The 15314-nt window shown below is 29.9% G+C and overlaps 1 protein-coding gene across 3 annotated transcripts in view; it reads right to left on the reverse strand.

Annotated features, from left to right (window-relative positions):
* LOC111428579 (probable E3 ubiquitin-protein ligase RNF144A) overlaps positions 1-15027 on the reverse strand; it is a 29566-nt gene extending 14539 nt beyond the window's left edge. Inside the window, exons 1-2 of one of the 3 annotated variants that reach the window (XM_071201335.1) lie at positions 14638-15027; positions 299-341 (exon numbers count right to left, since the gene is read on the reverse strand). The gene's annotated coding sequence lies outside the window, so the exon portion shown is untranslated. Of the gene's footprint in view, positions 1-298; positions 342-5273; positions 5664-11922; positions 12156-14637 lie in introns of those variants that run through there. The other 2 variants (XM_071201334.1, XM_071201333.1) reach the window with 2 other exon arrangements.
* Between the last annotated feature and the right edge of the window lie 287 nt (positions 15028-15314).

A 15314-nucleotide genomic window follows, 5' to 3' on the forward strand; every position in this document is an offset into this window, starting at 1 on the left:
ATTCAAATATTGGTTTAGAATACTACTTAATCATAATTTTTTTTTAATAATTAAGAAAACGAATTTGGTGCCCACACTTCTTAATCACTCAGTATAAAACAATTTGTTTTTATGAGATGCAATGTTTAAACAGATTACGTGACGTCGTAACAACCAATATTCAAATAGACATTAAAAATGAATTTGTCGTATTTGCAACTTGAATAACGTAAATACATTTCTTCGCAGACAGTTGCATAACATATGCGAAAATAATAAACGAAATTAAGTGTTAATATAGATTAAATTGTTTACTTACCATTGTTGCGAACGTTTGCAAATCTGGCAAAATCCCCAACGATCTGCAATTAAACAAAAAGTGTATTACATGAAACGAATTTAAACACATGGAACACAATAGGATTTAAATTAATATCAAACAATTACTAATACTTCTTATACCTAGAGAATGTACGTTGGTGTTTTTAACAATTGAACAACGAAGCATTCGATAGTCAATTGTTTCGAGTTTTACAAGGTCGAAGGATATCGAATACAAAACAACACGGATCGTTTTCCTTAAAATATAAATTGTTTACGTTATGTTTTTGCTTTCTATTTTCTTTTTCATCGTTGGGCTTAATTATTTTTTAATGATTATAATAGGGTAAGGTGGCATCAATTTCTTTATAAATGTCAATTCTAATTTAATATTATTTAATTCATAACAATAATTGATGAATCAAATAAAATAGGATATATATTTTGTTACAAATTATTGAAGAAAAAAAAATCACCGATTATTAATGCTAATATGCACGTAATGGAAATTTTATGATAATCCAGTTTTTTTTTCTTATAATATGCTACCTTCGGGGACCCACAACTGTGTTTCTTTTCAAGGTTGAACGATTTGTAGTTAGGGAAAACACGCAACGATCAACTAGATTTGTTGACGTTAAAATTAGGATTAATACAAATTTCCCATCTTGATTACAAATGGTTTAGTTTCTACAAATAAGATTTCGATTTTTAATCTACACTGATTATTTATACCTGTCAAATTGTTGTAAAGTTGGCAAGACTAATAGGGAGTTTTGTTGTATCATGTTTTAATATCAATTTGTCACTTTGACGTTTGATGTTTCGTTTTTCAAAAAGACAATTCAATTTTATATTTATATATTTTATACCTGTATTCATAAAGCAGAGACCAACGACCTGAAAGGCGACGAGAAGATACAATAAACATTGACGAAGATACACAAATTACAGTAGAAGAGGTGATGAGCGCAATGAAACACCTCTAAAATGGGAATGCCGCAGGCACGGACAAAATCCCCAATGAATTGTTGAAAAACGGAGAAGAACTAGCTGAACAGCTTATCAAATTATACAATAAGATACTGAAATACGCAAGAACACCAGACGTATGGAAAAGAGCGTCACAATACACAGCTGTTCAAAAATGGAAAAACATCGGATCCGGTAAATATGCCTACTGAACACCTCTATGAAACTGTTTGCTCTGTTGTTACACTACAACAGTGTTTACTAACTGTGTTACACTAATTTGTAACATTTGCCAAATAGTTACAAGAAATAATTGTAAATCAACAAAAATAACTGTTTGAAACTGCATCAATACCAAACAATCCTTTAACATCTTACAAGGCGGCTTACAGAATCACGAAATATAAGAAGACTTATATCATCGCAGAATTTATTTTCCCGGCTGCTATAGATGTGGTAAACATCATGCTTGGTGAGTCAGCTGGTATGCTACATTTAAAAGTGTCTTTATCCAAACAAAGAATACAACGCAGCTGCTCATTATTGCTAAAAATGAGTTAGGAAAAAAAAGCCAGCGCCTCAACCATCAGGAAATTGCTTCATGACGCAGAATTAAAATTAAATAAAATCATAAAAAAATCACTATCCGAGATGTTTAGTACAGTCGTATAATTGCGATGTCTAAATTGATGGAGCTTGCTCAATGTCTGGCTGCTATGGAGAATTGCATAATTGTATTGAATTTTTGTACTGATTACGCACACAAAAGGTGATGTGTAACCATTGTATTATTCATAGAAGCGCTTGCATCAAAGCATCGGAATCGTGTTTTAGAATATGGCAAATTTAGGAAAATTCGTCCATTGAAAGATTTTTTTTAAATAACTGTTTAAAGGAAATAAGAGCCGATGACAAGAAAATTTTATTTTCCTTGAGAGGTACAAGTGGATGAAGCCTGATGAAGAGGGATTTAATGAAAGTAATATATGTTATTCTGATAAAGATTTTACGACTTCATGCCTCACCTGTAATCGCTCTCGGCTTAATCAGGAAAAGTAATGAATTCATGAAACAAAGTTTGCGGTCGAAATGCTATATTGTGTTGATCAACTTTTGAATCACAGCTTAAGCATTTCCACAACAATCAGGATACTTAGATTTTTTGCTCTAAATTTAGCCGAGGTCGTTTGCAACCTAGACTCAACAATTAATATCATATCAACCTAAATTTGATCAACGTATTTGCCGGTTTGCCGCCATATTGGCTCGAAAGTCAAGCGGGAAATTTAAAACTATGCCGTTCTGTTGATTAAATTACGCCAAATTTCCTTTCTTTTTTTTTTCTCGTGGTACTCTGAAGAGTCGAAAGCCTTTCTTACTACTATTTTTGCAACTCCAAAGGCAACAAGACGGCATTATTTTTGTAAATAAGTGGTAACATGCACCGATAAGGTATCAAACCGCCATTTTGGCTCGAATCAGCCACAGGTGACTACGTCAAAAGGATGGATCCAAGGAACCAAGCCGAGGTTGGTTACAGCCGAGGCATTATATTATGTTGATCATTTTTGGAATAATATGATAATCATTGTTAATTGTTTTCATAAGACTTTGTAACTAATATTATATCATTATATATATATATTTGATCAGAATATTGCAACACCTTGGCTGTAGGCGATCTAAGAAAGTAAGTCGAGGTCGCTTGTGATCGAGGCGTTATATTGTGTTCATCATCAATATATGCAATTGAGGAATTTTGATGCTATAAAAAGATTGATTTCATTTCAAGGAATATATAAAAGAAGTATACAGGATGGTTCAGTTTTTAATCAGAAGTTGCCAAAATAACACAAGTTTCTTATAAAAACGTAGCGACGCAACTCGTTTGTTTTCGAGCTATGAGCTGTCAAAGTTGAACCAAAAATTTATATTCTGTTTTGTATTTCGGTTGAGAGTAAACCATAGAATTTGAAACTTTGTACGTATTTACTACTGGTTAAGACTTTATTTTCAAGCATATCTTAAACTTCCCTAGCGCCCTCTAAGGGGATGAAATTCACCACCCCCTTGATTTTTTTATAAGAACTTTTTAACGCTATGGAATATTAAGATAAAAAATATGGGTTGTAAAGCTCATTCTTTACTGGTACTTTTTTGTCTCTTTAGTATTTTCCTTAAAGTTAATAGTTTCCGTGTAAAAAAATAAAATGTAGTGCCATGTTGTTATAAAAAATCAAAGGGGTTGTGAATTTCATCCTCTCAGAGGGCGCTAGGGAAGTTTAAGATATGGTAGAAAATAAGGTATTAACCAGTAGTACATACTTACAAAATTTCAAATTCTACGGTTATTTATACCCGAAATAAAAGATAAAATGTAAATTTTTGGCTCAACTTTGACAGCTCATAGCTCGAAAACAGCCCCTATGTTTATAAAAAAACTTGTGATATTTTGGCAAGTATTACGTCCTAGTAAAGTTTCCCAATTAAAAACTGAACCACCCTGTATACAAGTAATAACAAAGTATAAACAAAATATATACAAGCGTCGTTGAAGTAACAATAAGAGGGTATTGATAACATTTTTCTTTATGCACTGGCGAAGATATATACAATGTTTCGCATATACTATTTGAACCAAAATGTAGGAATTCATATATTATAAAGAATAGCGCTGAATTCCCAGGTTTTATATTGAGTTTCTAATAATAAAGAGAAATTATCTATGTCAGATTACACGCTTTTCTTGTGCGTTAATACTTTTTTTAACACATGTCATGTTATGAAAGAATAAAAAAATCTTATGAGAAAAGACAGACCACCAAAACAAAAAGAATACAGCTGATTTGTTTGTCTAAAGCAGAGCAAAAAAAAAAGAAATTGCATAATATATTATTATAACAGAGATAAAAAGTAAATATTTACTACCACAACTTTGCTACTTTAAATGGAATGCTAGTTTTTATTAAACGCAAAAAAATATAGAAACTTTGATAAAAGTGATTGGTAAGTGATTTTAAATTTTTTTTGAAGTGGGGAAAGCGGTAATTCAATTTTTGACCACCTGTATGAGAAATGTTTATAAGAAATTCTTTTGACAATTTTGACATTAAATGAACTTGATTCTTCTAAAGTTATAAACACTAAGTTTAAGGAGCACATCATAGCTAATTATCTAGTTAGATAAAATTTTCAATAAGTTTTGAAAAGGAAGTGAGGATGACCTTGTGCAGTTTAATTCCACGATTTGAGTATATTTGCTGGCACATCCATCACATTAATTATTCATTTAATGTTAATAAAGTAAAAAGATTTATTCATTTGCATCTCTTACTTACGAATTCAACCTCAAATTTGAATTTTATTAAATATATTTTTTTAAATATACTTTTAGTTTCTTAGAAAAATGTTTAAAATTATACAAAATCTCGATGTAAACTAATCCTAGAGTTTTCTTTCAACATAACCTCAATTCATGTTTATATTGTTAATATACACAACCTACTGAGGAATTTATATCCAATAATCTCAGATTTCTTTCAATCAATCTAACCTAAAAAATTAATATCGATAATTTATAATTAAATTGTTATTAAATTATTGAGTTATATCAAACTTTATAATTAAAGCAATCTTAATTTAACTTGTTGGGTTTATTTTTAGATAATTTTTATGTTAAATTTAAGAACGTTTTTAACCTCAAAACAATAAAAATCTTATAACCCACTTAAATTTATAAACATTCCTGACATTGCTCCAATTCCTTTAAGTAAACAGAAATTGAGTGATAAAAACGATAAATCTCTACAAAGAAGAAAATCTAAAACCAAATTATTCATTCTTTAAAAAAGATTCTTAACCTACAAATATTTCTTCTTTTTAAAAAGCTTATTCACCTCAACCTTTCACAATTTTTTTATAACCTCAAAAAGAAATCAATGCGGAAACGTAGCTAAAAAAGGAAAGGGTCATCAAAAGAAGAAAAAAAACATGTTTATTACCTGTTGTCTTTGATTCCTTGTTTTGTGGAGAAGTAATTTTCACTAAGAATCCGAAAAAATCGAATTGTTTCACAAACACCGTTAAAACTCTTCCGTTATAAAAAATAATTGGCGATTTATCAATAAATTATTGTTATATTCTTGGTGTGTTAAAACCGTGATACACCAGCGCCCACGTTCGCAAATAAACTGAACCAAACCGTACTGAATCCAAGGGTCACGTGATTCGTCACAAATTCACACATGCGCCAACTTTAAAATAATACATTTTTAATTTTAATTTTCTTATCAATGACGATATTTTATGAAATTCTACTTATAAAACGTTATTGCAACATTTACAAGTGACTAATCTACTTTTTTTTAACTTTTTTATTTATAACGGAAGTGAAGTTGAGTTGAAGTGAACGGCACTCGTTACGCGTACAATCGTAACTAACTTAACCTTACACTCTTACAGAGTGAATTTACTCTCTTTGGACTTTCGCAATTTCACTTCCCGTTTGGGAGAGTATGCCAAGTGTTATTTTTTTTCAATTTTAATTCTATTCAAGCCGATTCAAGTAACGACAGATAAACGTCATCGGTGACGTTTACTTGCAAGCTGTATTACGTTTTGCTTTCCAAGTGATTATCTGAGATTTTTACGTCAGTTTTATTCCAAACAAGATAATAAATCACCGTTTAATTTCATTTTTTTTTGTTTTTTTGGAATTGATCGATGATTTTACATTTTTTTTTTTAATTTAGTCATTTTCTTTATTAAAGCTGAATAGATTTTCTTTAATTACGAATAATTGAAACAAGTTTTAATTGAGATGTAATAGTTTTGTTTTAGCTTAACGAGAATCAAACGGATTAAATGAAGTTAAGATATTCCGGTAAGATCTCGGAAATTATAACACAACGAAGAAAGTTAAATCAGGAGAAAGTTACTTATTGAAGGGAATATTAATTTGCCAAATTTGAGAGAAAATATTACATCTAAATCTGATGAATAATTTTTACTTTCTCAAACATGCAAAGTGTTCCAACATTCTATATAAAATACTTTAGGAGAAGAAAAAAACATAAGGCCCGGTTTTACAATCATAGTTTAAGTGTCGGATTAACTAATTGGTAGTTAAAATTTAAACTAAGTTTTACAAAAATTATGTTTTACAACGAGTTATTTATACTACAGTTGGTAGTGAGTGTCAATTTCATATTGTACATATAACTAACTTCATTGTTTAGTATCTGTCAAAATTATAACCTCTTAATTTTGTATTTTGTAACTGTTTGATTTTCATTTTGTAAAAATATTTTTTAACTATGAATAATATATTTAATGAACTCACGGACGATGAAGATTTCTTAGAAGTAGTTGAAATGGTGGCTTTTCCTAGAAAAGCAAAAGTTTCTCGTGATTTTGAAAAATGGTCAGACCAAGAGTTTCTGGAACGTTTTAGACTATCTAATTATAGGTACATTTCCAACCTATTTGAAGCTTTGTAAAACATTTTCAAATTAAATTTACTTTAAAAAAGTAACTACTTACATAAATTGATTATATCCTTGTTCGTCCTTTTTAATTTATTAGGTATACAAAATATTAAAACAATTTTTCACTAGGCACAAATTGAACAAATGTGAACCGTGCACCAACTATATAAAGAAAAGAGGTTTGGTCTGGTACGCGTAAACTAAGTTTTGGCACTTAAACGGTCGATGACTACTGGTCGATTCTAACCGTAGTTTAACGTTAAACGGTAGCTGTAAAACATTTTTTTACTTAACCATAGATTACGTTAAACGTAGTTTAAACCACTATTGTAAAACTGGCCCTAAAGGAGTTAAAATTTAAATATTGTAGAGATGAGTAGCCACGCATCTGATATAACCTTTAGAGTTGCATTCTTGCTTTTAGAAAATCCGTAGCTTGGTGTGACAAAAGGAATTGTACAAGATACTCAATGGAGCCCTTCCACACTCATGCATGTAGATTTAACCTAAATGCCAATGATGACCAAATAGTTATTGCACAGAATAAAATGGATTTGAATTTATGTCAAGAAAAGTTTTCACAACTACATAATAAATATGAAAACTGTGGTATTATAGTAAATTTTAAGAAGACTGAATATTTGTGTATTGGAGGTGAGCAAGGAAACCTGACAGTAAAAAGATTTTGACGAACACACCCATTCTATGAAATTAGTGTTTGAATCACATTTAGCGGATATATCCCAGGCGTCTAAGAAACTATAAATGGAGTTATTTGAGTTAGACTTTTCAACTCTAAAAAGAAGATACTTTAATTAATAATTGGTGATATCTCCACAAGGATCCTTCAAGAAATGAATTCTATAGCGAATTTTGAAAGTTATCGATGAAAATTGAAACATCGAAAATTTTATCAAAATTTCCAATATTGTTTTTTCAAAAACTAAAAGCTATTTTTCAAAACAGGTTGGTTCATTGGAAAGAAGACACTTTTATTAACACTTTGGGAAATTTTCATAATCATATTCCAAAAAATCGATTTTATACGAGTTTTTAAAACTTAATCGGCGAAAATTGCAAAATTCGAAAAAATTTTCGATCATTTCAAAAATTTATTTCTCAAAAACTAGAAGCGATTTTTCAAAACGGCTTGTTGCATTAAAAAGAGGATATTTTAATTAATAATTGGTGATATTTCCACAAGGATCCTTCAAGAAATTAATTTTATAGTGAATTTTGAAAGTTATCGATGAAAATTGCAACATCGAAAATTTTATCAAAACTTCGAATATTGTTTTCTCAAAAACTAAAAGCTATTTTTCAAAACGGGTTGGTTCAATGGAAAGAAGACACTTTTATTAACACTTTGGGAAATTTTCATACTCATATTCCAACAACTGGATTTTATACGAATTTTTAAAACTTAATCGGCGAAGATTGCAAAATACGAAACCATTGTCAATCATTTCAAAAATTTATTTCTCAAGAACTAAGTGTGATTTTTCAAAACGGCTTGTTGCATTAAAAAGAGGATACTTTAATTTATAATTGGTGATATTTCCACAAGGATCCTTCAAGAAATTAATTCTACAGCGAATTTTGAAAGTTATCGATAAAAATTGCAACATCAAAAATTTTATCAAAACTTCAAATACTGTTTACTCAAAAACTAAAAGGTATTTTTCAAAATGGGTTGGTTCATTGGAAAGAAGACACTTTTATTAACACTTTGGGAAATTTTCATACTCATATTCCAAGATCTGGATTTTATACGAATTCTTAAAATTTAATCGGCGAAAATTACAAAATTCGAAAAAATTGTCAATCATTTCAAAAATTTATTTCTCAAAAACTAAAAGCGATTTTTCAAAACGGCTTGTTGCATTAAAAAGAGGATATTTTAATTAATAATTGGTGATGTTTCCACAAGGATCCTTCAAGAAATGAATTTTATAGCGAATTTTGAATGTTATCAATGAAAATTGCAACATCGAAAATTTCATCAAAACTTCAAATATTGTTTTTTCAAAAACTAAAAGCTATTTTTCAAAACGGGTTGGTTCATTGGAAAGAAGACACTTTTATTAACACTTTGGGAAATTTTCATACTCATATTCCAAGATCTGGATTTTATACGAATTTTTAAAACTTAATCGGAGAAAATTGCAAAATTCGACAAAATTGTCGATCATTTCAAAAATTTATTTCTCAAAAATTAAAAGCGATTTTTCAAAACGGCTTGTTGCATTAAAAAGAGGATATTTTAATTAATTATTGGTGATGTTTCCACAAGGATCCTTCAAGAAATTAATTTTATAGTGAATTTTGAAAGTTATCGATGAAAATTGAAACATCGAAAATTTTATCAAAACTTCAAATATTGTTTTCTCAAAAACTAAAAGCAATTTTTCAAAACGGGTTGGTTTATTGGCACGAATACACTTTTATTATCACTTTGGGAAGTTTTCATACTCATATTCCAAGAACTGGATTTTATACGAATTTATAAAACTTAATGGGCGAAAATTGTAAAATTCGAAAAAATTGTCGATTATTTCAAAAATTTTGTTCTCAAGAACTAAAAGTGATTTTTCAAAACGGCTTGTTGCATTAAAAAGAGGACATTTTAATTATTAATTGGTGATATTTCCACAAGGATCCTTCAAGAAATTAATTTTATAGCGAATTTTGAAAATTATCGATGAAAATTGAAACATCGAAAATTTTATCAAAACTTCAAATATTGTTTTCTCAAAAACTAAAAGCTATTTTTCAAAACAGGTTGGTTCATTGGAAAGAAGACACTTTTATTAACACTTTGGGAAATTTTCATACTCATTCCAAAAAATCGATTTTATACGAGTTTTTAAAACTTAATCGGCGAAAATTGCAAAATTCGACAAAATTGTCGATCATTTCAAAAATTTATTTCTCAAAAACTAAAAGCGATTTTTCAAAACGGCTTGTTGCATTAAAAAGAGGATATTTTAATTAATAATTGGTGATGTTTCCACAAGGATCCTTCAAGAAATGAATTTTATAGCGAATTTTGAATGTTATCAATGAAAATTGCAACATCGACAATTTCATCAAAACTTCAAATATTGTTTTCTCAAAAACTAAAAGCTATTTTTCAAAACGAGTTGTTTTATTGGAAAGAATACACTTTTATTATCACTTTGGGAAGTTTTCATACTCATATTCCAAGAACTGGATTTTATACGAATTTTTAAATCTTAATCGGCGAAAATTGCAAAATTCGAAAAAATTTCGATCATTTCAAAAATTTATTTTTTAAAAACTGAAAGTGATTTTTCAAAACGGCTTTTTACATTAAAAAGAGGATACTTTAATTTCGGCAGCCAAAGCCGGATAGTTGCCGGAAATCCATTCCACTACTATGCTCGAGTAACAAGCTGTGTTGAATATTGAAATAAAGTATTGAATAAAAGTTATGTGCTTTTAAGTTTATATGAAAACTATGACTCCACCATCCATCAATAAGTAGATTATGAAATTAGAACATGGTCAGTATAGTCTCCGAGAATTTCTACTTGACTTAGATCTGGTTAAATCTAATTACGAGTTGTGTTATTGGTATCTATCAAGAGTTATCTATCAAAAATCAGATATTAATAGACGCTAACATAACTTTGCGTCTTCATTACTTTGTTTTCATCAACATTTGGTAAAACTGCGTTTCTCCACCAACAATAATTATCTAAAATGTACTTCAACAACTATTTCGCTTTGAAGAAACTTGGGATATTTACTTAACTTAGCCATTCTAGTTTTAGCGTATTACACATCTTATTTCACTTTATTTCATAGCTGGCCATCAAAGCAACTATTAATGATTCGGTATGAGTCCAACATCTTTATCAAATCCATACTATTCTTTTCCTTCATTTTTCCGAATGGTTTTACAGACCAGAGAAGATTCTTGTGCTTTTTTTCTCCTTCCAAGCGGCAATAATATTAATCACGCAGATCATAATCCTATTTGCTAGTGTTCTTATTTGTTTTGCCATATTTTAAAATACCAACTTTTTTCTGCTTTTCTTCTATTTTAGCTTTAACTTCTTAGTCCCTAATAGTTAGGTTTATGCGTTGCGACTCCAAGAATCTTAAAAAAACATCGATAATAGCATTCGTGCATAGTATAGAAAGTTGGTGAAAAACTCTTTCTTTCATGTAAGCGTTATACATAGCCACAAAAATATCAGGAGCTTTAGCTAAGACTTTAAGAGCCTCAAGGGCACCATCGGTGTCAGAACCTTTCAAGTTGTTGAATGATTTTGTAGAGAACTTTGCCGTTAGCTCGTCATTTTGGGCATTCTGACAATCGTAAACTCCTTTTTTTTTTTTCAGAATAACACTAAAGTCTGTGAAAGCAAATTAAAAACGATTTATTACTCTCTTGTTAGAAAAGGAGCAGGCAGGTATGTATATCAAAGAGATTTACGTGGAATTTTATACTTGCTCTTCTTTTATCTAACAAAGATAATTCGAAGTCTACATGCTTAAATTCTTTTAAAAGACACTCAAACTAATGCGTGTTTTTTTAAAAATTACCTGCTATACAAAATAACTGACACACAATTTCTATGCAAAATGTCCATCCAAAAAGAAATAAAAGTGACCGATATCAATCACCCCAAGGCTTACCTGTTTACTTATTCTAGGAAAGGAAACTTCTCTATAAAATATAATTTTACGGCTTCAAAACAAACGTTAAAAAAAATTAATGTATTTTTTACGTTATAGAAGGTGAAGCCTCATCTCGATGTAAACGTTGTTAATAATTTAATAAATAATACATTAAAATGAAAGCTTTGTTTTCAAATATCTTAATAAACATTATTTAGTGAAATCTTTTAAATATCATAAAATTCATAATTAATTACTTAAGAACGCAACCTATTGAAAATGATTTCAATTTCGCATAAATTATACAGATTGCAAGGTAAAAATTATACAATTAATTAACTTTCGAAATAATTTAAAAAATTTAATTAAAATATTACGTTTGAAATATTATTCTAAAAAATAATAATCTAAAAGCTAAGTAATAAAAAAACCGATTTTATAACATTTCAATGCCAAATGAATAAAAACAATTTTTTTTTTATTAATGTATGTATTGTATAAGTTTATTATTTACCTTTATGCGGGTTACGTAAACTTGACAATCCATGATTTTAATCCTTAATTGAAAATTTTTAATTCACTTCTATTTTACACACTAAACGTTTAACGTTACTTCTTTTCTGGTTAATCTGGATTAGAAATGGAATGTTTTCTTTCGAGGTAGACGGTGAAATTTTGATTTCTTTTAGTGTTTGTTTTCAGGAAATGACCGAACGAAAAATACCTTGGGGTTTAGGTCGGAGACGGAGACGTCGCGGCGTCGACTGTTTGCGACGGTCTCCGACGTCAGTTGGATCGATAATAGCGTTTGCTGCACAGCAGTGTTAGTTTAAAATATTCATTTTCAAAAGGTGTAAAAAATGTACAGTATGCAAAGTCCGTATTCGAACACTCTCCGAAACATTAAAAAATTACTCAAGAAATTACTGGTAGTAGAAATTTCAAATATTTTTTATGATTTATTTCACTTAGAAGAGTTAAAGCAAAAGTAGATAGGTTGGTTATCTCTATAGTTTGACAGCCGAATGGTAAAAAGGACATTTTAATAACAGTTGACGCCAAAAACCGTATTCGAACATTACAAACTTTAATAATAACTAAGAAAATTATACTTTTGGAATAATACCCAAACTTTGCTGCATGCCTCTTTGTTTAACAACAGCACTTAGACACCTCGGCATCGATTCCGCTAGTTTTGTGGTTAATTGAGGTGGTATTTTAGTGCATTCTATCTTCAATGCTATTTTTATGTCGATTACGTTTTTAATATCATAATAATTCAATTTCTTCTTGAATATTCACAATAGGATTAAAATCTGAGCTTTGTGATGGTGGTTTGAGATGCTCTGAACAGTTGTACATGATCTAAAAACTACAAAATGAAGATTTCGGACTCCTGCCGCTGAAAAACATCCCCATATCATCACCAAATTTCTACCACGCTTGAACATAGGTATCAGATTATGTGGATATAGACTCTTGGTTTTCTTTTGACAAATTCTTACTCGTCCAGTCGATATTTTTATATTGAATTTAATCTCATCTGTGAAAATTACCATTTTCTAGAAGTTAAAATCCTTACTTTGGCATTTTTTTGCAAATGCAAACCGTTTTCGTTTATTAATCATAGTCATGAATGATTTTCTAACAGCATACCAGCAGACTTTTAGAATTTAAAATATGTTAAAATCTATAAGGTCCAATTTTATTTCAATAATCTGTGTATAAACAAACACTAAATTTTATCTTTTTGAATAAAGAAATTTTAAACGTCATTGTGACATAAATTGACTTTTAAAACTTGAGGTAACAAAATTCCCTGTTAATCTTGCAAACTGTTGCCAACTTCACAACAATTTGACAGATATAAATTGTATAGTTCGTTTTTTTCTATAATACTTGTCAATGTAAATTATTTAGGGTTTCTGTTGGTATTATCTAGGACCCTTATAAAATTTATGTTGTTTTCATGATTTTTAGTAACATTTTCAGTAACTAATTAGTTGAGGTTAAAATACTAATAAATTTTTAGATAAATACGATTTTAACGAAGTACATATTTGTTGTAAAAACGTGCTACAAAGTAATTAATAGAATAAAATACCTTTTCTAGGTAAATAAATGGCAAATAAACACCCCACAACACTTTTTATGCACCTTTTCTTTTTGAATAACGAAAGCTCAAACGTCAATGTGACATATTTTCTTCAAAACATGATAAAACAAAACTCCCTGTTAATTTTGCCAACTTTACAACAATTTGACAGGTATTATAGAAAAAAATGAACTATATGTGTAGTTTCATGTGGCGGTGAATTCCTCCACAGCACTTCGGCCCTTTATACATTCCCACAATTTACAGTTCATTCAGGGGTCAAAAAATCAACCCAAGGTTTTAATGAACGTTAATGTAGAACAGAAGGGTACAGTGACGGACAAAAGTCCACATACAGCATTGAATTATGAGGTTTTTGAAAAAACATAATAAGTTAATAGAAAATTAGTGTTGTATGTCCTTTCCGCCACTTTATCGTGACATTGCTATAAACATTAGCCTCCTCAAGTGATTCCCGACAGGACTTCACTAACGATGATGTAGTTCGATGCCTACTAAGCGCTAGCATAGCCTGTCTGCTATCAGTGCAAATTACAACGTGTCTGCCAACTTGTTTGGAGTCCATGATCACATTAGCTGCTATATTTATAGCAGTTATTTCGGCCTAAGTACAACCCTAGCGAAAGGGAAAGGTGTTAATCTCTTCTGGAGATTCTTTGATCCATCAGTGTAGATGGCCAGCATTTTACCTATGCTAAAGTTGCTCTAGGGTATCGTTTCAATGCCAAAATGTGGCCCGTTTAAGAAAGTAGGTGTGATGTAGTCTGTGCGAGCTGTAAGGAGAGGTTGTTTACGAACAGCCTCATTTCAGAGTTCGCTCCAGATATAAATTATTTTATACTATAATTTTCAAGCAAGTTTATTCTTGTTGATGCATTTATATTATATTTTATTAAGAGATGCAAATGTGAAATATCATCTTGTAAATTAAAGACGTTAGTGAGATTTAGTGATAAAACTAAAATGACGTTTAAACTCTTTAACACTGAATCAGAAACTAAAATAACTGCTGATATTGACAAAAATGTTGCTCTTACAGTTAAACCAATTACAAATTGATTTATTCACGAAACGGAATAATTTTAGAACAATAAAGGAATTAATATCACTCACCAAATGATTTAACTTGGTCATAAATCCATTTTTTTGGATTCCTCCCTTCCTCGACCACGACCTTGGGAGCTTCCTTTATCTCCTCTCGCACTTCCTGATCGCGTGCCGCTGAGCTTAATCTCACATTCTCTGTCTTTCTTTTAAGATTAAGGCTGAAAAAGAAAATGCTACTTCAGAATTGCGCAATAAATACGATAAAATTGTTTATAACTTAATAATTAATTTTTGTAATAAAATTTGGTAAATTTTCTGTTTATACCAATAATAATTTAAAAGCATTAACTAAAAGGAGAAATCTCGGAATATGTTACGACACATAGCGATGAATGCAAAGCGGTTCGTGGGTCGATTAACATTGACAGTGAAAACGGGTCGAGTATTGCGAAAATGTTTTCAAAAGGAGAAAGTTTAACACCCGGAGTAATTGAAACAAAACCAACAAAATTGAAATTCACCAAAAAATAATTGTGAATCATTTTCTTATCGTTACATACTTTTTTACGACACCGTTCAAAGTGTATTGAAACATCTTTTTTTTTCTACATCGATTATTTTAAGTGACTCATCCTGGCGATAAATCATTATTCCAATTTACCAAAGCAATGTCATCAAAAATTGTACTATTAACTGTAATTTTGTTATTACGATTATTAGGAAATAACTGGGAAGTTTAAACG

This window comes from Onthophagus taurus, chromosome 1, assembly GCF_036711975.1.
Source record: "Onthophagus taurus isolate NC chromosome 1, IU_Otau_3.0, whole genome shotgun sequence".
Taxonomy (NCBI): domain Eukaryota; kingdom Metazoa; phylum Arthropoda; class Insecta; order Coleoptera; family Scarabaeidae; genus Onthophagus; species Onthophagus taurus.